This window comes from Manacus candei, unplaced genomic scaffold (genome assembly GCF_025592945.1).
Source record: "Manacus candei isolate 608988 ecotype Guabito, Panama unplaced genomic scaffold, ASM2559294v1 h1tg000003l, whole genome shotgun sequence".
In the NCBI taxonomy this organism is placed as follows: domain Eukaryota; kingdom Metazoa; phylum Chordata; class Aves; order Passeriformes; family Pipridae; genus Manacus; species Manacus candei.
Genome location: NW_026138051.1, coordinates 10,403,429 through 10,427,831, shown reverse-complemented (window position 1 = coordinate 10,427,831; position 24,403 = coordinate 10,403,429). Strand labels below are relative to the sequence as shown.

The window sequence follows — 24,403 nt, the reverse complement described above, 5'->3', positions numbered from 1 at the left end:
ATGCTTGCTTGAAGGAAAGTTGTACACAGGGGAAGAATAAGGGATGGTTGTGGGGCAGGAGGGATGCGTGCACCGGAGGTGGGATGCACGTAGGGCAGGAGGAGGGATGCACGCAGGACACGAGGGACGCAGGCAGAGGCAGGCAGGGGAAGGCAGGGCAGAGCAGCCCGGCGGCGACGGGGGCACGCCCTGGCTGGGTCCGCAGCTCCTCCCTCGCCCTGAGTGACTCCGCGCTCGCCCATTCGCAGCGCGGGGACAACGTGATATGCAGGCGGCCGGTCCAATCCGGCCGGGGCGGCGGGGCTGGGGCGCGCCGAGCGCGGGCAGCAGGGCTGGACTGGCACGGCGGGACGGCTCGGAACGGCACGGAGCGAGCGGTGAGTGCTCTCGGGGCTCTTCCAGCGTGGCCACAACTTGGGGAAAGTTTGCCACCGCTCTCCCCGCCGCCTGGACGTGCCGCCCGCCCGCGCGGAGCATCCCGGCGGCGGCGGGAGCGGGAGCGGAGGAGGCGCCGACCGGCCCGGGGGCTCCGCGGGGCCCGACCCGGCCCTCGCTGCCGCCCGGCCCCGGTCCCGACCAGCCGTGTCCCCGGCGGGGTCCCAGGGCGGCGGGGCGGGCGCGGAGCCCGGGAGTGTCGGTGCCCGCCGGGACGCGGAGGACGCGTCCGCCGGGCGCGCTCCTGCCGCCGCTTCCAGCCTCCCCGCGGCGATGAAAAGGCACTTGTCTGATTCATCCCCCTGGAAAAGTTCACCCCGGGGCTGAGCCGGGGCGGGCCCAGCGCGGGGGATGCTCTGCCCGGGGCCGGGCCGTGGCTCCGCGCTGGGATGGAGCCCTGGCTCCTGCAAACTTGGGGCTTTGTGTGAGTTGGGGGAAGCAGAGCCCGGCCGAGGGGCGGGGAGGTGCCGCTTCCCGCTGCGGGTTCCCGCAGGGCTGCCCTGAAAAGGGGTTCGGTTTGCGCTTAACTTTTATCTTTTGTTCAGGGTAGTATTCCCGAAGCAGAAAAAGTGAGGAAATGGGGGCGACTTCTCGTCTAATAGAAGCGGGGTGTAATAAATTGACCTCGTGGGACAGCTGTATGAGTTTATTTTTATGCATCTCTAATTTGGACTGGGAGAGGAAGTGTCACCCTGCTCCCCCTAACAATGGCTTCTTGTTGGGAGCCTGAGGAGGGGAAGAGAAAGGGAAGAGCAGGGAATTTTTCAGGAGGTGAAGCTTCAGACTTTGTTTTCTTAGGAAAGGCTGGGGCACCCTGACGCTGGCTATAAGTATTATGATGGATAGTATCAAATCCCAGTGCTCACAGAGGTAACAGACTCTGCAGTCATGACTGTGCTACAGTTTTAAGTTTTTATCTAAGTAGGTCTGAGACATGTGCGTGGGAACCGACTTCCTTGGGACAGCCTGCATGTGTCTGCTCTGTAAGAGCATCTGTACCTTCAAGCAGGGCATCCCTTGTACTCATAGATTTCTTTTCAGGAGAGCTGCTGGTATAGCTCCGAGCAAATGCCATCAAATCAGCCTCTGAGGTTGTTATTGCTGTTACACAATTCCAGTGGAATGTGAGAGCTGGGCTTCCTGTTTTCGGTCAATCTGTAGAAGAGACTATAAAAGATAATAGATATGTCAGATAAATTGCTTTTACATGAAAACTGGTGGAGCCATTGTTCCACCAGTAACACTTGTGACTTCTCCAGTGAGCCTGGTAACCTGAGAAACTCCTTAATGCTGGGAGACTTGCTCAGAGTGACTTTAAAGACAACAGCTGGAACCTGGATATAAAGAGGGAATAGTTATGAAGATCAACATGTGTTGGTGCTGTGCATAATGATGTATAGAAATTCAATCTGTTTTGAAAAGAAGTCTTGTGCAAAGAGGAGCTGCTGGTAGTTTGTAAGTGGAGAACAGTGATTCAGGGGGATTAGTGGACGCAGGGCAAGTCCCCTGGGTGCAATATTCTGCAGCTGATTTTTGCCCTGGGGGTGTTTGATGGTCTTATGTGTGGGGTGTGTGCACGTAGAGACTTTAAATTCCAAATCTGCTGTTTTGCATCTCAACAACTTAAAAAAAAAAGCCATAAAATAATTTACTAAGAGAAATATTTTCGAAACACTACTGTTATCACAGCCTGTTAATCTTGCCAAAGGTTTAACAATTTGAGGATGTAGCTTGGTTGTAACCAAGCTCCTTTGAAGGAATTTTCTGCTTGTGAAAGATGAATTACTCATTCTTTGTCTGAGTTAAGAGATTGTAATGTGATTATTAAACTCAGTTACTCAGTGCTAGATATAAAGAATTATGTTCCACTGGGGTCTTTGTTCGCTTATCAAAGTTAATCTGATTAAGTTTCCCCTCCTATAAAATAGGCAAACATCTCCCCAGATTAAAGAATGCCCAAAACTCCAGAAACCTATTTACTAGTTTTTGCTAGATTAGCTTCACAGTGGACAGGGCTCTGGGGACTGATGACTTCATTAGGTATTTGGCTGATGGATGCTTGGAATTGCGATAAATACAGAGGAACCCCTTCCCCTGGGGCTCCCTTACTGACTTCTCTGTTCCGGGTTTCAATTGTTGTGAGATTAAGGTGGTGAGTGAAGGAGTTGCAGCCTTGTTAAATGGGTTTGCTGCTGAATCCACTCATGCGGGATCTTCTAGTAACTCTTTCCTGTGTTTACTTTGCTTTCTAGTGCAGCAACTTAACTGGCTTAGGAGAAGCAGAAAGACAACAGTTTTGACTTGAAGGAAGCAAAGGAAAATGCTGCTCAGTGATCGATCGGAAAGGATGTTAGGCACCCTGATTCAGTAGTTGTGCTTAAGCAGCTGCTGGTGATTTAAGTGATCTGTGTGCCTTGTGAATAGCTTTATAGGTAAACTGCATGCCTTTCGTGCAGTAAAACTGCAAATGCTCCACTTGGAGCATCAGTACAGTTTTTGACAGTGTCTATAGTGTAATGCATCAGGAGCCGAGAAATGCTTTTCTTTTAAGTGATTGGCAGTGAGTTTAGGGAGGGTGTGCCCACCACAGATATTGTAATCGATTTCCTTATCCAAGTAGGTGGTGTGATCAGTAGCTCATTCAGCACCTGAGGTTGTCTTGATGGTGATACTTAAGGTGGTGTTAATTTGTTTGGTGACGTGTCCCAACACACAGATAGTGTTCTTGGTAATCTATTTTACATAGTATTAAATAATAGGTGGTGAAACACAAAGGGACTGTGTTTTCAACAGAGTCAAAGGCCAAGTAAGTTCTGCTTTATATAAGAAATTTCAGTGTGGTATTTTTCTTCTTTGTATTTGGGTTTGTTTGTTTGTTTGTTTTTAAGTTACAATGTTTTGCATCTTTTCATGTCATTAAGTGCTGAGAGGCGTGGACTAGAATTCTCTGGGGACGCTTGTCCCTCTTTAGATACAGGCCTGTTAGCTTCATTTTTCTTGCACGTGAACTGCCTGTGGCAGAGGAGATGATGGAAAAGCAGCATCAACCCTGCTTGCATTATTCCAGCACAGGTTTTGTACAGATCCATCGGTGCCCTACAAAGCACAGTCCCAGCTCTCTAATGGTGTTCACAAGGGCAGCTCTTGACCTGCCACGCTGGGAGGCAGGTTAACCCTGTGCAGGGACGCTGGGATGCTTCTGATTGTGAAGAGAGTGGAAAGCAAATGTGAGGACGGAAGGAGGGAGATGCCACTGCTACAGTGTTGCTTTGCAGTTTGCCGAGGGTTGGACAGGTGAAATTCTGTGCGGCTACAACTTGGTTTTTATCTGTGCCATGTAGTAGCAATTTGCAGCAAAAGAAACATGATATAAAGGGTGGGTTTGTTCAGGCTTTGACTATTACCTTTGCTCCATGTATATTAAAGCAGTAATTCAGCATAAAAAAGCAAATTCTCGTCTCTTGGGGCCAGCTGTTTAAACATGACTGACAAGCTATCGAGCTGCATGGTGCAATAGCAGATATTAATTTTTAACTTATTAGTTACTACTGAGAAGTTCTTTGGGAATAGCCACAATACGATGTGTTAATATTTATTAACTAGTTGCTGACCTTTGCATACTCAGTACTTTTTGAAATAAGTACTAGTGTGCATTAATTAATCTGTGTATCTTTTTGGACGTGTAGCTCATGGAGTAATTAAAATTGCTAATTACATCAAAAAAGCCACACATGAATTCAGAAACTCCTACCAACAGATGTGTGAAAAGTAGAATTAAATACTGAATTAAAAAAGTTTACCAAACAACCTTAATGACTATGCAGAGCATAACATTTCTGAATATCTTTTTTCTTTTCAAACACATTGCAAAACCGAGACCAGCTCTTTCAATGAGGGTGACGCAAGGTTGAATTAAATCAGTGTTTGTTGGGTTACTGCAATGAATATCACAACATCACCTATCCCTGGTCCCCAGACCCCTTGATAGGCATCTGTTGACATCTTTGCACGTACATTCCTGTTGGCATTTTGGGAATTGGTTTATTGCACAAGCAGCAGTGGTTGTGTTTGTGGCAGAGCTCTGCCTGGAGCACTGCTGGTAGGGGAGGGCATAAAAAGGACCGTTTCCCCTCTGATCGTCCCAGGGAGTTGCTCAGGCTCTAATGCAGAATCATCTATTCCTGCTTGTACCATTAAAGCCCTTTCCAGCTTGGAGGTACCTGCTACTCTTGTTGCTGGTAGATGAGTAGGTGGGAAGCGTGAGAGGTGAAGGCCATTGGGTGGTGGTCCAGCATCTGGGCTCTGGGTGCTGTGGCTGGGAGAAATGATGCTAACTGTCCATCGTGGAGGTCCTGTGAGCTGCAGCAGCTGACAGTGACTGGGCAGCTGTAATCACTTTCAGCCACGTGACTGCTGGTCATGAATGAACTACTGTTGTGTCCCCTGCTCCATACACAGGGGTTTGGGTGTACTGTCTCTCTTGGATTTACTGAATGGCAGGAAACTAAAAATAGGTATCTCCAACATGGTCTGTGCTGAGAGTGGGTATGGAGTGAGTGGTGCTTAGACACAGCAGCATTTAGTACAGCTTCAGTCTTAGCAGCTGCCTGCTTTGTGCTCTTCAGTGCTGAAGCTGTAGGTGCTAGGTTGATATTTGGTTCCTGTGTGATTTGCCAGCCATGGCAAGAGCAACCGGTCTCCTTGTACAAGCTGAGCAAGAAAATGGGGTGAATCAATGGAGTTGGAACACAGAAGTCTCCACCTAATAGGGATGGAGAGTGGGGTGGGAAGAGAGGACATGCCCATCTGCACTCTGCTAGTACCACACTGTTTGATTTGGAGGTGGTGCCACTGGAGGTAATAAGAGCTCTTCCCTGTGGTGGGCATGTGTGATGTCAGTGCTGCTGACCAACAGCTGCCCTGACAGCAGCACTGCCTGTTTGCCCTGGTCCACCCTCTCCCAGCAGCTCTGTTCCCATCAGGGGTGTGGACCTCCCTGGACAGGGTGCTCAGCTGTGGTGGCCAGCAAGGCAAGACCACTCAGTCACTGTGGCATCTGCTGGTCTCTTGGGAGTCTATAACCTGTTGGCTTTTTTTGGTAATAGATTAAAAATGCCAAGAATGATAAGCAAGTCCTGTCTGGCCTGCTTGGAGGAATTATGTCACGTGTGCTCCTCTAACAGCTAGGGTTTCACATCTGGGTTTTGTGGGTTAACGCCTGGGCTATTCAAAGCTTGTTTTGTCACTGGGTTGTGAATGGCATGATGATGAAGAGGCAGCTTCCCAGTCTGAAGGAGAGTTGCTATCAGCAGAGGTGGAGCTATCGACAGTTATTCTTTCCCTTTTGTTTGTTTTGCTGGTTGATTCCTCTTAGTTTATCTCCACCTTTCAGCATCTGTGAGCCATGTGGCTGACCACTGCCCATGGAAATGGAGCATCCTTGGCAGGTGGGCTTGCCTTAGGTCCCCTTCCTTGTGTCCCCCTGTGCTGGCCAGTCCATACTGACACCCTGTGTTGTGGTGCAATGTGCACATTCCTGGGGGTGAATTGGCTCTTCCTGCAACATCCAGACATCACAGCCCCAAGGGCTGTGGTGGCCTGTGTACTACTAACATTTGGGAGTCAGTATGGAAGAAATAAAATAATTATTGATTTGACATGCTTCTGAGGATGTGGGGAGCTGGACAACTGTCTGAAATGGGAAGCTCTGGTTAGGACTGCTGCCGATTGCTCATGTCAATCCATATGGGCCATATGCTTCTAACCAGTCTCCTTGTCTCATTTCCTTCTCTGAAATGCTTACAGCTGTTTTTCCTGCCTCTTCAGTAGGTTTTTTGTTCCTGTAAAAAGAGTGACGGCTCACAGATGCTGCTGGAAGTCCCCACTGCATAGCTGGGAAGAGAGACTATTACTGTGATCTTCAAGGGAAGATAAAGTGTAGTGTCTCTGCAGGAGGCCCAATTACTGCTGTTTTGAAGTAAGCTTTTTTGTTTTTTCTTTTTAAAGCTGAAAATAGATTTCACTGTCTCATTCACTGTTTCCTCATCACATACTGCCCTTAGTGATGGAAGTGAGAGAACAGGGAGTTGATGAGGTCACTTATAGGTAGAACAAGGAAAGATGAAGTGATATTGGCAGTGATCATGTGTGTTGAGGTGTTCGATAGTCAGTCTTGCTGCTATGCATCTAAAACCTGGGTCAAACTTTGGTGTTGCTTAGATGTTGACTTTTTCTCTAAAGAAGTCTGTGGCTGAAATGCTAGCGGTGCTTGAGGTTCATCGTTGCTGGTCTTCCAGTTATGTACCATCTCTTGTGTTCTCCCCTTTTTGCATTCTGCCAAGAGAAGTAATTGCAGACCTCTGTAGTTGGGTTAATGATCCAGCCCTGGTCAGGTGAAGAAGGAGCTCTGTAGATGCTGATGCCTATGCAAGTGTTTCACGGTTTATGGATGGATGGGAAAGGGCCATCTGAAGACAATGAGAGAAGCTCTCTGTACTCACTTTTAGACAAATGACCTGTGTACTGCAAGGAAGGTAGGGTTAATGTGGCAAAGTAAATGGCTGTGTTGACTTGAATGAATGCAAGCAAATGAAACCTAGTTGTGTGTTTAGGTCTGAAGTCTATGTGATCTTGGGTTTGTTTAGATGCTGAGAGTACAAAAAAATCTCTGCTTTTAATGAGTTGGTTTCCTGCTGGCCATAAACCTAAATAAACAAAACTTCTCTTATTTTCCAATCCTCTGATTTGACTTTTTTGCAGTCCCAACTGCACAAAACAACAAGGTGTCCCAACAGTTGTTTTATTGGTATTGGAGATAGGAAACCTGGTATAGGATCCCTATGGTATGTCCATGGCTGGTGACTGTTTTCTTGCCTCATCCTCCCAAGGCTCTCATTGTTGTGCAAGGAGCCATGGATTGGCTTTTCCTTCTGCACAAAATATACCGGGGTTGTACTCTCCTCAACCTATGTTGTAAATTATACTTTATAATCTACTGTAGGAAATGGAAAAGAAAGTAAATCTGATTTGTGTTCTTTTAGAGCCCTGTTCTTTAGACCAAAATACACAGGATAAGTCTGGCCCTTCCCTCTATTCACTTTTCATAGCCTCCTTTGTTTTTAATTTATATATCTTCTTATTCTAAATTCCTCCCATCCCCAAAATAGAACAGACATCAGCCTGCAAGCAAAGATTGCCAGGCATTGGTCTTGTGGATTATAGTGGCTTTTTGGCCTGGTTGGAGACTGAGCCCCACCCTACGTAGGCTTGGATTAAAAATAGTCTTCCTTTCATCAAGTTGAAAACTCTGCACAACACATCTATGTCTTGGTTTCTGGGGTATTGGCAGCCATGGAAGCCCTTCAGCTATAAAATACCTTGGAAAATCTGTTTGCTGCTAATTCTTCCAAAAGTGCAAAGGTGACTGGTGTTGGGAAGGTGTAGAGCCAGATGTCTGACTGCCAGGCACATTGTTATCGTAGATGTTATTGTAGTTTTAGCCATGCTTCTTGACGGACCTGAAAGAGTTGAAAACTGTAGACCACAGCCTATACATTAGGCTGCCACTTTAGGAATGTCTCTAATTAAGCACTGAGGGGGAAGTCCAATGGCCAGGAGACTGCTCCTGCCCCACAGCCTCTAGCTCAGTCCTGTCTGTTCAGACCTGAGCTGCACACTCCTTCCTCCTCTTATAAAACAGAAAAAACCATCAAGGGCAAGAGGTTGTCTGGTATCTGGTGTGGTGATCTCATTCCCCCACTGCCTATTGGAAAAGCTAAGCCTCAAACCCAAACTTCTCAGGCAAGTCTGAGTGGTTGGCTGTGGGATAGCAGAGGGAAGATCCAAGTGTCTCCTTGCCCTGGGCATCTGTTCTCTACCTCATGAACCTCAACTGTTGACTTCTTGTGTGGTTTAATTTGTTTTCCACTGTCTTTGGCCACGCTTGGTGAGGCAGTGAGTCGTTTTACAGGGTGGTAGCAAATGCCAGCCTCTTGCAGGCTCCTGCCTGCTCCGTGGGGGAAGGCAGGATGCGGCTGATCTGGGATGTGGAAGCAGGCGGTGCTGCCTAGCAATTCCTCCAGCTTAACCATAAGCCTTTATGGTTGTTTAGGGCAGGGGTGGGAGTAAATGAGCAGGGGAGTGTGATGGGAGGAGGGCAGGGAGACTCTGCCCATTGCCTGTTCATGGCTGTTTATGACTAGTGTGCTCTGTGGGCCTGGTTTACGTGACCTTGTCGATCAAAGGTCTCTCTGTAATGAGAGAAAATGCCTTTTTCTTTTCAGTTTTTGTAGACTCTGCCTTGGCCTGTTCTGTTTCTTGTTCTTTTATTCTAGACTAGATAGACTGTAAAAAACCCTTAAAAATGTGAAATATTGTGTCTCATAAAACCTTTGTAAACAGTCACGAAACTGGCTGTAGAAGGACACTAGAAGGATTTTATTTCTCCCAAAGCCTAGGGACGAGCTTTCAGCCTTTGTCTAACTCGATTGCATGTTTTTACTGTAATTGAGAGTCAAGGGGCTATTTGTTCATATCTCAGATTCTTAAAGTACAAAATCTGACTCCTGCAGTTATGTCTTTACTACAGACTTTTTTTTTTTCTAGAGGAAACTGAATTTTGTTTGAAAAAAATGTTTGAAAAAATTGTATCAATACAGAAACTTATACAAGGCAAAGTGAGCTGCTGCCCACTGCAGGGTCAGGTCAAGACAATGAAAAACACCAACTTGGGGAAAAAACATAAAGAAGAAAAAACTCATGATCTGGTAGATGAGACAGGCTGAGTAACATCAGAAATACTGCTGGCTTGTATCAGTGTTTCCTATGTCAACTGCTGAATGGGACTGTGGTTTGGGGAGATGGGAGATGGGGTGTCAGTGACTGCTGGAGTGGTCTCACCTCTGGCAATAGGTAATCCTGCCCCTGACCTGTGTCCTGTTAGTGCAGCTTCTGCCAGAGTTTTGTGTGCTAGAACTGCTTCTGCTGCCTCGGTTCCAGATGAAATGGAGACTGTCTTGTTAGGGGGGAAAAAAAAAAGAATTGATTGCAGCATTCTAGAGACATCCCCTTGGATTGCTACTGAAATTGTTGTGTTTCTTGTGGTGGAGGAAAAGGAAGCTTAAGAAGAATCACCTCTGTTCTCCCATGCTTTTTTTTTCTTTCTTTCCTGAAGATAAATGTATGAAAAATATTTTGTCACTAGAAGGACATACAGGCACATTGAGTGCATGTGATTCTGCACTCGATTTATATCTGTGTGGCTTACTTTTTGCCAATATGTTAGGGATTAAATTAGGGCTCTCCAGAGCTGAATGCACAAGAAGTTTGAAATGCAAGTTGAAGACCTTGGATAACAGACACTTGTACCCTGTCTGGATTGGATGGAAGGTGATGTGCAGTGGGTTGTTACTGAAACAAGTTTGCACAGTCAGCTGTGTGCCATTTCCATGTTCTTCCCTGTCTGTTGTGTTATGTGAAAGTTATAGCTGAAGTCCTTCTTTTCTATATGCTCATTCCCTCAAAGAATCTTTGCAGCTTGGCATCCCAGGAGCTGACTGGGTGAGTGAGATGGGATCCTGTTCTGCATGCTGGGAGTACCACATAACACTCTGCATTGTCAGTGCCAGAAATAGTGGTTGTGAGTGATGCAGTTCGTGTCAAGATGGAGTGGAGAGATGAGTAGTTCTGCTTTATGGGAGCATCCCACCTATGGTGGACCCATTACCTTCCAACAGAAACTGGAGACTGGAGCACTTTGGGTTACCATGTTCATAGCAATGCATGTGTCTCTTCCTAAATTTGATCAGATTTGAGTTTTTTTTAATGTTTGTATTGGTCTTTGCCTCAGTGATGTTGCTGGTGCATGTGGTACTGTCCCTGGTGGCAGAAGTCTATGTACCAGGACTTCTGCTCCATGGACTGTGCTCAAAATAACAGGGAAGGGGATTGCTGATCTGCCTCTTCTGCTGTCTCTCCAGAGCTACAAGGTAGAAAAGTGTCTTGCTCTCCTTTCACAAACAGTAGGACTGAACTTGCTGCCTTTGACTCTGCCCTGCTGGGAGGGATGGAAATGGTGAATGAGGTCCCATGTGTTTTCACAGTCTCTGTCCCTGTTTTCACGGCAGAGCTCGGCACAGCCCCTCTCAGCAGAGGAACTGCTGGGCAAGCACCAAAGTTTTCAGAGTGCCCAGGACAGTGCTAACCAAGTGGAAACTTGAGTTCAAGCTACCAATCCCATTCATATTTTGTGAGGCAGTGCTTCAGCTGGGTCACCTACTAAATGGTGTCTGAAAGATCATAAATTCTGGGTTCTTGTTTATGCTGCCATTGCAATCTCGTGCTTCTTCCTGCTAATCAGCCAGGAAGGGTCTGTGGAGTGTTGTTTGGGTTTGGAGCAGGGCTGTGGTTTTGAGATTCCAGGATGCTGAGTCTTGTCCCAGGGACAGGCTTGGATGCTCTCCTGCCTTGGAGCCTGTGCAGCAGGACATTAATGAGCCGGCTGATACTCCAGCCCATCCCTGTTTTCCTTGGGTTAAAACAATATTTACCTTCTGCTCTAACTGTCAAGCAGCTGCAGTGCTGCGGTGGTGTATATACACACATATATATTCTCCTATAAATCCTTTAGTTAAACATTTCCTTGACCCAGCATAGAATAAGGTGCTTGTCTCCAGCTGGTCACAGAAACAAAGGAAGTGAGTTCCAAAACAATATTACAATTAAGCTGTTTCTTCCTGAATTTTGCACAAAATGTTTGGCCTCCGAGAACGCATTGTGAGGGCTTTATTTTAGGGAATACATAGGGTGTTGTAGGTGCATATAAAAGTTTATGATTGCTATTCTGCAGGCATTCAGGGAGAAGGTTAGCCCCTGCTTTTAAGGACTGTTTCTGAGATAGCAACATTCTGAAGGTCAGTAGAGAACAAATGGAAATACATTTACAAAAGCATTCATTTTTCTCAGTGCTCCTGGAAGTAATAAGCAAGTTTCTGAATCCTCACTTAGGTAGAATTCACCCTTCTATTAGGAGAGAAGGGAAACTGGGCCTTCTGAAAACTGAAAACATTTTGAATAAGCAGCCTTAATATCTCACCTAAACTTTAGCCTGTTCCTTTCTGCACTGTTTGGCCAAGGTTGAGACTAAGCTTTCCTTGGGGATATGGATGGGAGGTTCCAGTGCAATCAAACCCCTGCCCTTCTGTTGCCCACTCCTCTGTAATGTTCTCGTTGATCTAATTTCCAGCTGGGCTCTTGCCACTGTTTTATATAAACCAAATGCTCAAGCAAAAGCAGCATAGTCAGTCTTCTTGTTGAAAAGCTGAAAAACTTACACTGCTTCTGCCCAGCTAAGAAGCTCCTGGAAGTTACTGAAGCTGCGCTGGATGGATGGTTGTGGCAGTGCCCATCCTACTTTAGTTATATCCATCACTAATGACAACAACTTTTGTGTTTCCCTCGCTTCCTCCCCATTCTATAAGTAGTATGTACCCTTTTTCTGCATTACATAGGGTTATTTTTGTTGGTCCCTTTGCTCCCTGTGTTCTGAAGGCCTATATAAAAAAAGATTTGGGAAGCCATGAAATGGAGTAAGATTCTGCCCTGTATGAATGGCCTTGGAACCCCATGTTGTGCAAGAGCCTTTACAACCAGTACCAGTCAATGATTCACTTTAGCAATTAAGGCTTTGTGCGTTGGGTTGATATCAACTTGGCACATAGCTAGGCATTGCACTTTGTTTTAGTGCATTGCCCTTTCACATGTAACTCTCACAGCTCATATTCTTGCTCAGCATTTGGACCTCTTTGGTGTAATAACATGGCCTTGCTTGGTCTTGGCTTTATGTAGGATTTGTAAATTTGTTTGTTTGTTTACTTTTTTAAATTGTTAGGATGAGGGTTCTTAATTCATAAAGCATTAAACTCAACAGCAATAACATACTAGAGAATATAAGAAATCTGCCATCAAAGCAAAGACTGGCTTCACAGCATAGAGATCAGTCTGCTACTAGTAGCTGTTTTTTATGGGCTGGAAAATGTGAGACAGCTTACTAATTAACAGTGTAATGAGTTGTGTTTGGTGAAGATTGCACTCTAGGGACCTGAAGGCTATAGGTGGCAACTTACAGTGTATATGTGAATGGCTCTACCTCACCTTTCTACATGTTTGAAGAGTGCAGTAGTTGTGAGAGTCCCTGAAGTTGGCCTGTCCAGCAGGTCCATCCTAAAGGAGATTTTTGGTTGGGCTCCGAGACAAAAAGAGCAGTTGGAGGGAAGCCAACAAATGCACGAGCTAAATACCAGAGAAAGCTTCAAGGTCCCTTGAGATGAGATTCTGGACTAATTCAACACAGCTGAACCCGTAGGTCCCCTTGCACAACATGAAGGGCCACGTGCCTCTGGCAGAATGTCCAGACAAGGTACCAGTCCCTCCTTGGAGATCCTCCCAGGCTGGGCTGGGAGCGTGGGCTGATGCCCAGGCTGGTCAGTGACTGCACCAGCAATGAAACCTTTCTGGTGGTGGGAGGTCACCTGGAGGTGGGTTGTGTGGGACTGAAGAGCCACCCAGTGGCAGTGTCCCACAGCCTCCCACTAGCCAGGAGTGGGTGCAGCAGATTGGTCTGGACAGTGGCCAGCAGTTGGCCAAATGTCTATTTGGTGGTCAGAGCAGGCTGTGACTGCAGTGGTATAACCTCTTATTGTGTATTGGTGGAGGATATTAAGTGGTTCCTGACCTCTGGTTCTGCATAATTGCCAGTCTTGCTACAGCCCGTGGATTTATTTTTCAAGCCACATCCTTTTTACTGTTGTAATCTTATTTTGAACATTACACCAATTTTATTAGTAATTTAATAGGGTGCTTCTGTAGGCTAGTCATTGGTGATGTTTGGCATTAGAGAGAGCTCTTGAAGTTGAGTTTTTGAGTCAATGTGAGGTGCAGTGCTTGGCATTGGCAACAGTATTTAAGTTTTAATATTTAGAAAGTGAGTCTTCTCAGGGGAAAAGTCTGGCTTAAGTAGCTGCAAACTTTGCAAAGCTGTTGCTGCTGCTCAGGCTAGAGAGAATTTATCACTGGCAGAAAATTAAAAGGCTTGTGACAGACTTGCATGAAAATACAAATCTCTTCTGAACAAATCTGTACTCTGTCATTTACATTGTGCTACAATTTGCAGTTAAGATTGTACTAAGGTCTTTTGACATGCAGGAAAAAAAAAGGTTTTAAGAAACATCAAAAACCAAAGAACTATTCTCTATTCCGAGCTCCTCCAGTGTCTTATCCTTTGGCTCAGAGGAGATGTAGCAGAAAGGATGGGAAAGTGCCTCAGAACTGGTGGTGGCCTGCTCAAGCCTGAGACCTGCCTGCAGGACTGGCCAGAGCAAATCCCAAAGGCACTGCACATCCCTGCAATGTGCTGGCTTCTGCCCAGGGAAGTGTAGCACATCTGGCAACTGCTTTTCCAGTCAAAGAGCAGAAAGGGTTCCCACGTCATCTTTAGTTTCTCTCTCCCTTTACTAAAAAACCCCACCCAACACTAGACTCTCCAGGGCCCATGGTCTCAAGGGAATAACTTGTTCATTTTTTTTCCACGTATCCCTTCTCCACACCCACCTTTTTTGTCTTTTGAATTTAATAAAGTGGGTGACTCAGTACTAAATATAAAGCCTGCTTCCGGCATCATCTGCCTGTGGCTCATTTCCTGGAGCTGACATCAGTTGAAGACTCCGATTTCCTTATGAAATAGCAAGACATGAAATGTCCTTTGCACAGTGTTCTGGGCATATTTGTGGACTTCTTTGGTGACTGCATGGCTCCCTAATCTAAGCTGTGAATAACTAGCTGGTTAATTGCTAAGCTGAACACTGGTGGAGCACAGGGTATAAATTGGGTAAGCCCTCAGATCTGTTTTGCACTGGAAAATCATATTGTAGTTTGCAGGCGTTTTTTAAATAAAGACTAACTTTCAGTCCCTCCTGCATATGCAAGGTTTTTATTAAATAAGCATGAGCCTGACTAATGTCTTGCTTTCTTCCAGATGACAGGCTTGCTGACAGAGCAGCTCGGGAAGCTTTTAGGGGGGAAATCTAGCAAAGATGGATCTGTTTTTTCTTTAAAAAGACTGATAAACCGAGGAGTTAAGGTCAAATGCTTGCTCCTCAGTTGTCACATCTTCGCACAGCTGTTTACATTGATGGAATGTATGCTGCCATTGGTTGCAACTGAGGGTGAAAGCAAGAAGTGCATAAACCCTCAATTTGTATCGAAAAGCACAGGGGAGAGTGCTTCTATCTGTCTGTGCATAATGTCATTAAAATCCTTATCTTTTAAAGAGAATGTGGACAGAACTGGAGGAGGGGAGCATCTGGTGCATAGTAAATGTCATTGATCCCAGTCCAAAATGGGATGGTGGCTGGGCACTCAGATTTGCTCTCTAAAGCCCTGGCCCATAAAGCATGGTGGGTTTTTTCTAGTGAAGTAGACTATCTGGGTTAGCTGATTTCTATTTCAGCTCTTCATTCTTTAGTGCTTCTCCCCACTCTCTTTTTTTTTTTTTTAAGGAGAGGGAATGCTCCTGAAAACGTTCAATGTGCAGCACCAGAGCAGGCAGAGGCAGGAAGCTGAGCCACCTTTGCTGCTCTTGGAGGCCCACTGAGGTCTGCTGATACTCTGTTAGCTCTGGGATCTCCTGAGGCTGCTGTGGCCCAGCCCCCTGGCCATAGAGATTGCTCTACCATTGAGATGCTGGAGGGGACCAACATGTCTTACACCCCCTTGGCTGGTTGACAGTAGAGCTGGCTGTACCCCAGCAAACAGGTATTTTAGGCAGAAGCTAGAAGTGCCCACAGGTAAAACCCATCCAAAAAATCACTAGGACTGATGTAGCATGCTCATCACCATGAGTTCATCAGCTATCTGGAACAGCTTCCAATATTAGCATGACATCTCTTGGCATTGCTAACTAGGTGTGGAAACTACTACTTCTGGAGTGGGCAGGAAAACCTGGTGTCCAGAAGCAGGTGGTTGTCCTCACCTGGGCAGTGGGACTCAGTGCAGGGAGCAGTGGGCCTGCACAGCATAATGTAGCCAAAGGCCAGCACATTGGATGAGCTCCCTTCCTCCCCCCGAACTTTGCCAGAGGGTCAGTTCTTGAGGGCTAGTTGTAAAAGGAGAGGGACAAGGTGATTGCTGGATTTACCCTCTCTTCTCTCTTGTCACCTGGAAGGCAGCAGCTGCTGCTCCCACAGCCATCATTGAGTAACTTCTGGAGGGCAAATATGTGTTAGTGGCCTCCCAGTGAAACTTGGCAGCTGGAACTGGGGAGGAGATGTGTCCACTTGCGCAATGATGTGCTGAAGGAATCCTGTCAGTGCTGGAAGTTCTCCTTGTGCATAAACCTACATGGCAACGTTCCTTCCATGCAGGGGAGCAGACATGTCACCTGAGCACCTCAGGCACCTTCTTCTTCCCTAAAAGGCTTCCTTGAAGAGGAAGGAAGAGGAAAATACAGTGGTATACTGGCTCTACCAAAAAAATTCCTATTTTGGAATACTGTGGGGAGTGGTGTGTGTGACCAGGCGTGTTTGAGGAAGTGGGCTGGGAGTGCCCGGGGAACTGTGTGTTCGCTGCCTGCCATCGCCACACCCCGGCGTGGTGAGTCTTGGGGCATGACGCACAGATGAGTGGTGCTGGCACTGCCGAGGTGCTATTTTGGGTTTGAGTGTAATTGCAGGTTGGACCAACAGGACTGGATTTGGAGTATTCAGAGAGCTCTTAAAGCTCTGGAAAAACTGGCTATCGCTGATCCTTTGCAAATGTGGAAGATGGGTATTTAACGTGTACTGTGCATGTGCATCGAACTTCTGGCAGTGGAGCCACTGAGGACCTGTGCTACCTGATGACAGTGGGTAGGAATGTCCTTTCCCTCTGAGAGGGAACAGTTATACCTGTTAGCCCTGTAGGCTGCTCTTTACGCTTATCTGAGAAAAGAAAAGTGGGTAAGTGGAGTTCTGAAGACCCATGGGCTGGTGGCTTTCAGGCGTCTACCTCTGCAGCGCGAATCCGTCACCTGAACATCTGCAGGTGCTGCTTTTCTATCCCAGCAACACAGATGCTAGAAGCAAGGAGGAGGAGGCTTTTCTTTTCCCTCCCAAAAGCAGACATTGCTTGTGCAATGGCTCTGCCACTGATAAGAAGTCACAACCTAGTTTGGGAGCTGGGCTTTGGCATGCTCTCCCCAGGACCTGTCAAGCCCCAAAGCCTCAGCACTTTCTAACCCTTACAGGATGAATTTACACTGTGCAATATGCTCACATGTAGAGTGGAAAGTGGAGGCACTAAACTTCATGAAATAAGGTTTTTTTGCATGTTTGCCCGGAGATTTCACAGGCTGGATTCAGTCACTGGTTTGGATCAGAGCAGCTGGTTGGGCTCCTTGCATCCAGGAGCTGATGTGATGCTGAAGCTGGTTGCTGATGCAAGTCAGAGCAGAGTCAAAGTCATTCTTCCCTAAACCCCATCTGATGTGCAGTCAGCCTGGCCTTCGTGGACTGCAGTAGTGTTTTTCAAGCCAACTTCTTTCCTTTTAAGTTGCAGCTGCAGTTCTGGGCATAAAAACTTCTGTTTTGGTTTCCATGATGTTTGCCATCCTGAGGAAGCTGTCAGGCTGTGGGTTTGGGGTTAGGTTTTCTGGTTTGAGTTATTTTGGGGTGTGTTTTATACCTCTCTTGAAACTTTACAACTGGAAGCTAAATTTTCAGGTGATACCCAAGAAGTGGGACTGGGCGGTGACTCACTTTCCTGGCCGAGGTAATTTTTAAAAAGAAACAACAAAAAAACCCACAGTGACACTATTGGCCAAGTATTTTTACCTTTTAGAACAGTCACGAGTTCTTCACATTCTTCACTAATTCAAATATTTTGTTTATTAGCAAATGACATCCTTTCCTTTTGCCATGGGAAGGCTGAAACATTATGGACTTTAACAGGATCAGAAATTTCTGAAATATGTGATTACAGTTTGGAAAACTCACTTAACCTTTTTGATGACTGATTCTGTTCCTGTGCATTGCATTAGCAATGACACAGTACACAATGTTTCTGTTGCTTGTGTCTTTCTTGTTGGCAGCAGATGTCTGTCCATTTTCCGTCTAGAGCAGACAGGGATTTATTGATGAGGTAATGCAATATATTGTAGTATGGGCCAGCTCCAAACTCTGTGTTTAACCACTTATTCAAACCAGCGTTGGGTTTTGTTTTGTTTGTTTGTTTTTGGTTTGGTTTGTTTGGTTTTGTTTTTTAAGAAACTGGGGTGAAATAGCAGGCAGCATCCTCCTTTAGTACAGACTGAGGCCAAATAGGTCTGGATTCTCTCAGTGTTCTGTGAGCTTCTGTTTTTTCAAAGACATCCATAAAATAAGTACATAAAGCAAAATACAGGTTCTGCATTGCTCTTGGGCTGGACATGCTGAGAAATAGCAAAGCAAAATGCACTTATTTTAAATAGTAAAGAGCAAAGAGAGGCTTTTTTTTTTTTTCCTTTTTAATTAAAAAAAAAAATTAGTTTGCTTACCTAAAAGCTTTGTCTCTTACTGCCTTTTGTTCCCAAGTGCCGAGCAATAGAAGAACGAGCTGGTTTTTGGGGGAGAATCCCCGCTCCGTGCCCCGTGCTCATGGGATAATCGGGCCGTTCTAGCGCATCTCTGCGCGACATGACCGCATCCCTCCGCGGCTCTCGGGAAGCGACCTCCTATCGCTGGGCGGGGATGGTGGGAGGAATGTTGGCTGCCCAGCTCCGGGCTGGGGGCGTGGGAGACGCTTCAGCGCTCGGGCCGGGCGAGGCAGCGATTCGCCTTCCCTGATAGAGGAGGAGAGGTAAGGAATGGATGGGTGTCCCGGGCCGGGCTGGCGTTCAGGTGCTGCCTGGCTGTGCCGATGCTGTCCTGCAACGACTTGATTTGCTTTTCTCAGCAAAACGTCTAGTGATTCCTACTGCTGTAATAGATAGAGGAAAATAGCTGTGGGCAGAACGAACTTCAGGTTTTAATGTGCTTAAATCTGGAATTTATCTGTGCACCTGACTGAGCAGGGTGTGCAAACAGCAGCAGCGAGGGTTTAATGTTCCAATCGAGGGCTGAGGGTGTGCCTTCCCAGAAATCTGTCTGGGACACAGTCCTACTCCCTCTCAGTCTGTAGCAGGCTTTTACAAAGCAGAACTGCTTAAACTTATATGTTGGAAGTGTTAAATATTTAAACATTTGCTTTGCGGAAAGTGTGAGGAGCTCTGAGTACTTTTGGGAAATGGCTATAGGCTGCTGGCTGTGACAACTACTGAACTTTTTGGGGATATTTCATCTGGAGAAGCTGGGCTTTGCTATTCCAGTTGGAATGGCAGGAGGCATTACAGTCTGGCAGGATTTAGTTTCCAAACTGAGGAGTTTACCTTGCTTGCTGTGTTTTCTGGTCACAGCCAGCTATACTTGTTGCTGGAAGCCAGTGTAGACCCTCTCCAAATGCTTTATAGCAGTTGCTACTGGCTTAAAACACTTACATACCAGTACTTTTAAGTATTGAACTGAAATACTGAATTTTTTTGTGCTGAAAAACTTAAGCTTAACATGTCTGCAAACCTGTAAAACACATCTAGTAAACCTTCTTCATGTCCTGATTTTGTTTATACTGAATGTGTTTCTCTGAGGTTTTGCTTAGTTATGTTTTATTAAACTGATACTACACTTGATCTTAGCCAAAAGGCCGAGAAGTGATATTTCACTCTTACTCTCATTTATTCTGCAAAGCATCTGTCTCTAAAGAATGATTTCCACAGCTGGAGGACTCTCACACCCTCCTGAAATTCAAAGTAGTGATGAGATTGCATGCTGTTTACAGTGCATAGTCTCTTTAACCACAATATCTGTCCTAGGGGTATGGGGCACTGGCTGAGCTGTGAAACTGAGGGAATAGGAGGAGGTGAAGCAGCTTGAAGGGTCCTAAGGAGAAGTTAGTGCTCGGCTCCAGGAGTGCTGGATGCATCTTAGAAATCCTGCATAACCTTGAAACCTGCTAATTAGAGTGCGTTTTGCAGAGGTTATTAATGCTTGTTCAAAATCCAAGAGTCACAAAGTAGAGCTTGCCTGATCCTGGACTAATGACTGCTCCCTATCGCTCCTCCCCATATTAAGTTAAATTATAGTGGAGTGTGGGGAACACCCTGCAGTAAGAGTAAATGTGATTTCCCTGTCATGGCAGCTTCCTGGGAGGCAAGGACAGCAGTTTTCCTTCTCTTCTAGCCATTGCACATTAATTTTTGAGATTAATGTTTTTGCTTTTATTAAGAGTAGATAGGATCTGTACTGTCTTGTCTGGAGTAAATAAGTGGTGAATTTATAGGGTTTTTTCTTACTTCTTAAAGCTGCTAGGAGAGCTATGCAGTGACACTAATTTATTGCAATCTGGTGTTGCTTTCTTCTTCTGAAACAAGTTATTTTGACTTCTTTCCCTTTTCCCCAAGTGCTTTCTAAACAAGATTACAGACAGCAGGGGAAGGATGGAAAAGAGTGTGTTTTTTTTTTTTTATCAGCAGCTCTTTCTAGTAAGAGATAAGTTATTGAAATTCCTGGGGTTTAAGACACTTTTAAAACATAATTACAATGCTTAGGGTACGGTTTGTAGTTTCTAATGTTTTGTTTCTTTTTAAGAAAACATTTATTGACACATTTCTAAATGTTTATCATCTGGGCTGTAGTCGCTGCTGGGATTTCAGCCCTGACTGTGCCATTGGCAGCTCTGTTTACCTTCAAACTGATAAAACAGTCTGCAAAACTGCTTGACCACAGCTGTACCTTCTGAAAGGTTGCACCAAACCCACCCTCCCAAAATTAATTGCTGAAACTCCCTATTGTCTCGCTTGCCAGGGATCAGCGCTATCATGCCGGGTGTTTGGCTTGCAGGAGCTTGTTTGCTGGTGTTGAATAAGCAGTGACTGTACTGTGATTTAATTTAGGGATCTGGTTGATCCCCTACCTGGGCAGGAGGAAGGTTTGAGACTGAGTAATGCTTCTTGCTTTATCATGGCACACTGAATATCAGTTGCTTTACCTGTCAAGCAAAGGTGCCACCTGAGAGCAGAGCCTGGAGGTACTGGGTGGATGGAGGTGGGTCTGGGCTGTGTGGGCTTTGAGGGGCTTTATCCACCTGCTGCAGACCAGGGCAAAGGCTGAGATCTGCAGCTCAGCCTTGTAAGGAACTGGACTCCTGTGGGGCTCAGTATTGGGAAATCAAGAGACACATGCTTAAAGCACATTGAGGGTAACCTGCAGGTCTCAGCAGGCAGGCCCAGTCACTTCTGGAGTAGAAAATTCACACTGATTCAGCCTTGTGATCCTCATCCCTCCTCACTTATGCTGGCAGAGAACCCACTGTCTTCCCCCCAATGGGTGGTGAGAGATGGGTCCTTTCTTGAAGATGTGTATGGTTAAGATACACAGAAGGAAGTGTTTAATGGGAACTATGCAAGAATAAGAATTGCTATCAGCATAGGAGTTTCCTGAGGTGCTAGCATGACTTTTCTGTGCCTGAGCCAGGAATTTAAATGAAGTCTTCTGAGTTTCAGTCCATTAGCTGACACCTGACCCTGGCCCCTCTCTCTTTTACCTTCTTGCACTTAAGTTTAAACTATCCCTGAATGTTATTTGCTTTTGCAAGTTCCAGGCATATGAGTGTACAGCTCTTCCTTTCTTGAGAAGTCTTGAAAGAATCGCCTGTTCCACATTGTACTAGCTAGGTAATGAGAATATTGCTATTCTCTTTCTACTGATATGAACAAACTATTGAAATTCAAAAATTAGTTAAACCAATCTGATGTGTTATGATCTCAAATATTCTCTAATCCTGGAATAGTTGCTTTGCTAAAACCACGAGTGTGCCAAAATGTAACATTTAGGAGGAGTATTTGTCAAAGAGGCTTTTAAGGACTGATTCATTGGTGCCTTGAGCAGTATTTTATCTGTGTTTCCACTGTGCCTTGCAGATTACAAGTACTCTCTAGATATATGTAATAGATTTGGAGCAACAAGGCAGTCTGTATGCTGTAGCTGCAAGTCTGCAGCATGATGGGGGTGTGTGAGTGTAGTTGGTCTCCTCTGTAAAAGTCAGCTCTGCCCCTGCTTTGACCCTCCACCCAATCCACTTGGCCTTGGGCTTTCATGTCAGAATCCTTCAAAGACTGTAAGGTCTTCAGAAATCTTTCAATGCTTCTCCCTTACGTTTGAGTCCCAAACCAGTTTTATGTTTCTCTTGGTTCAGTCTCCTTCTAGTAGATGCTAGGACGTGAGAGTGACCAAACATCTGTCCAGTCTACTCCAGGATAGCATCTCACTCCTCAGTGTGCATCAGAGACAGCTCTGGCTCATAGGGTGGGGATGTGTTGGAGGAGATTTCATTGAGGACTGGAGAAGCTTTTGTTCCTTCCATGGGCAACTGGAGTGCAAGCATTTGTGTTCCTCTGACTTGTGCTTCCCTTCTGGCCTTTGGGCAGTTTGGTATCCCCAGCTTTCAATATTCTGGATGCTGTTCTGGTCTTTTATCAAGAGGCTGATTCCTTTTTGATGCTGTGAGTGGATTTGATGCTGATTTTGGGTTTTCTTTGGGTACTGGCTACAACTTGGTTCTGCATCAGGGTGCTGAACGTGCTGACCATTATCCAGGCCTGGTTGCACCCCAAAAAGCTTCTTTGACTGGGAAGTCAAAGCCATGTAAATTGGCTGATGGATCAGCAGGTTTTTTTACTGAGGATTTAAGATGGTTGAAGCTGGGGAATCTGGTTCTGTCTTGAAGGAAGAGAAAACACTTCGACCATCATGCAAAAGGGGAAGGATCAGGTTGTCCAGGCTGTCAATGGATGTTGAGGCAGCAATTAAAATCTAAGCAGAAACCATAGGAATACTGGTTGGCTGCAGTTGTTGCCATACTGTTGGAGTAGCCCTGCCTCTGTACAGCCCAGATCCCTGCTGGGCATCTACTCAAGTGATGCTTAGAAAAATATCTGGCATCGTTCTACACAGGTCTAGTGAGGAGACATTGACCTTCTAACCTGCACCTTTGAAGGAAGGTACCTGTTCAGAGATGGATACAATGGAGATGCCTCCAAATCCTGAGAGAACCTCTGTCAAGCTAAGTGCATGTGTCTCTGCTTCTGATGGATTTGGCAGATTTGTTCCCTGCAGCAGCAGTGAGTTGTGCAACAACTGGGGCAAAGCCTCACAGTCCACTCCCAGGCGAATGTAAACCTATCAGGGAGCCTGCCTCTCCCAGCATGACAGTTTGGGGAGTTTGAGAGAACACAGAGCAAAACCCTGCTTAATGGGATTTCTGTTGATTTAGAGGTGCCTCAAAAACAGCAGCTGGAGGTAATCTCTGTATGGGATTGGGCTGAAATGAGCTGTAAGGTGCCTGTGCAGTGGCAATCCCTATCTGCAGTCATGTGTCCTTTCCCTGTGATGCAGTTGGTGGGCTACACAGCCAGCATGGGTCAGTCAAAGGGTGTATTGTGTGTAAAGTCAGAAGCTTGAGGGAGCTAGAGAACTAGGAGGTGCAAGGTAGTAAATTCAAATAACCAGGAGAGGTTAAAGACATTCAGGGTTAGAATAGAATTTGTGGGTAGTTCGTCTTGGCCTGCTGAGGTCAGTTTTTTGGTGCTTTGCATGGCTGAGAAAAGCTGGATTAAGAACGAAATAAAGCTGGTTTTTTTTCAAGTGTTAGAGTGCAGTGGTGTTCGATAGTTAAAGCATTGCAGACCTTGAGAGCAGAGCGGTAGATTCATTACTGTTGAGCCTGATGTGCTTGAGGCTGGGAAAACTTGAAGGGAAAAACAACAGGAGATGCAACAACTCAGCCAAATCTGGCACCACAAAGAAATACTTGCTCAAAGCTTTATGTGCCCCTTTCTTCCCGAGGCAGGGGAAACAGCTGAGTCCATAAGAACACCGCAGTGTTTGTGTGCAGAGTACCACGTTCATGCCAAGAGTGACACCAAAGTGATTTCTGGGGGACAGTATGGTGCAGTCTCTGTGGATGGGGTAACATCTTCTAAATCAGTGCTCTTGTCAAGTTGACGCCTATCACCATGTGGAAACACAAAGTGTGGTGAAGGTCTGGTTTCAGTTATTGCCTCTGACCAGTGGCAATAATGAAACATAATTGCCAATTAGAAGTTTATGTGCTTCCAGCAGCCTGGTGTTTTCTAATAACCACACATAGGGTGTGGGTGCTGTCGTGTAGGAATTTGATGAGCCAAACATTGGGATGAGCATTTGATGAGCTCACAAACTGATTATGAGCGGGAGAGGATGGATTACATGATAGGTTTTCATTTACAGGCCATCAATCCCTAAACTTCCCTGTCTCCTCCCAAAGCATTGGAAACTGTTTATCTCAGAGGATTCATCAGACCAAGTCTGTGCACCACAAGCTTTCATGTCCTCCTGTTGCTGTCAGGTTTTGAGATATTGTCTATAAAACCCCAAAGGCTTTGCTTGGACTGGACCAGAAAAAGGAGCTGGCAGAGCTGATGAGGCGAGGGTGTGTGTCTGTGCCCTCTCCTGCCTGTAAACATTTCCAAAGGCAACATGAGCCTGTGCCTGTGCCTGTGGAGGAGGGTTCCTGCAGTGTCAGGAGATCACCGCAGCATCCTCTGCAGCTTTCCAGTCACCTGGCAAGAGATGCAAAGAAAACTTAGGCTTGCAGCCCTTGCCAGTGACTGGCTTCCCTCACTGTTTGCCCTGAGGGTGGCTGCTCTGGACTGGCCCAGCAGCTCCGGAGCTTGCAAAGCCATGCTGGGATGGTCCCAATGCTGTGACCTTGTGGAGGGAGTCTCTGTGGCATTGGGGGAGAGGCCCTTGCAGCAGGGAGGGCTAGGAAGGACTTTGTGGTGATTTACACCTTTCAAAATGGGCTGGGGAGGGTGAAGAGGAGAGTGCAG

General features: G+C 46.0%; 1 protein-coding gene and 1 non-coding gene across 5 annotated transcripts in view; one reads left to right on the top strand and one right to left on the bottom strand.

Moving 5' to 3' along the window:
- The first annotated feature begins 281 nt into the window (after window positions 1–281).
- The window catches only part of PLS3 (plastin 3), a 50,336-nt gene continuing 26,214 nt past the window's right edge, over window positions 282–24,403 (top strand). Inside the window, exons 1-2 of one of the 4 annotated variants that reach the window (XM_051784423.1) lie at window positions 282–377; window positions 6,262–6,412. The gene's annotated coding sequence lies outside the window, so the exon portion shown is untranslated. Of the gene's footprint in view, window positions 378–6,261; window positions 6,413–18,193; window positions 18,301–24,403 lie in introns of those variants that run through there. The other 3 variants (XM_051784434.1, XM_051784444.1, XM_051784454.1) reach the window with 3 other exon arrangements.
- Window positions 19,028–19,191, bottom strand: LOC127473535 (U2 spliceosomal RNA). Its single transcript, XR_007905483.1, has one exon. It is a non-coding gene; the product is annotated as a U2 spliceosomal RNA (small nuclear RNA).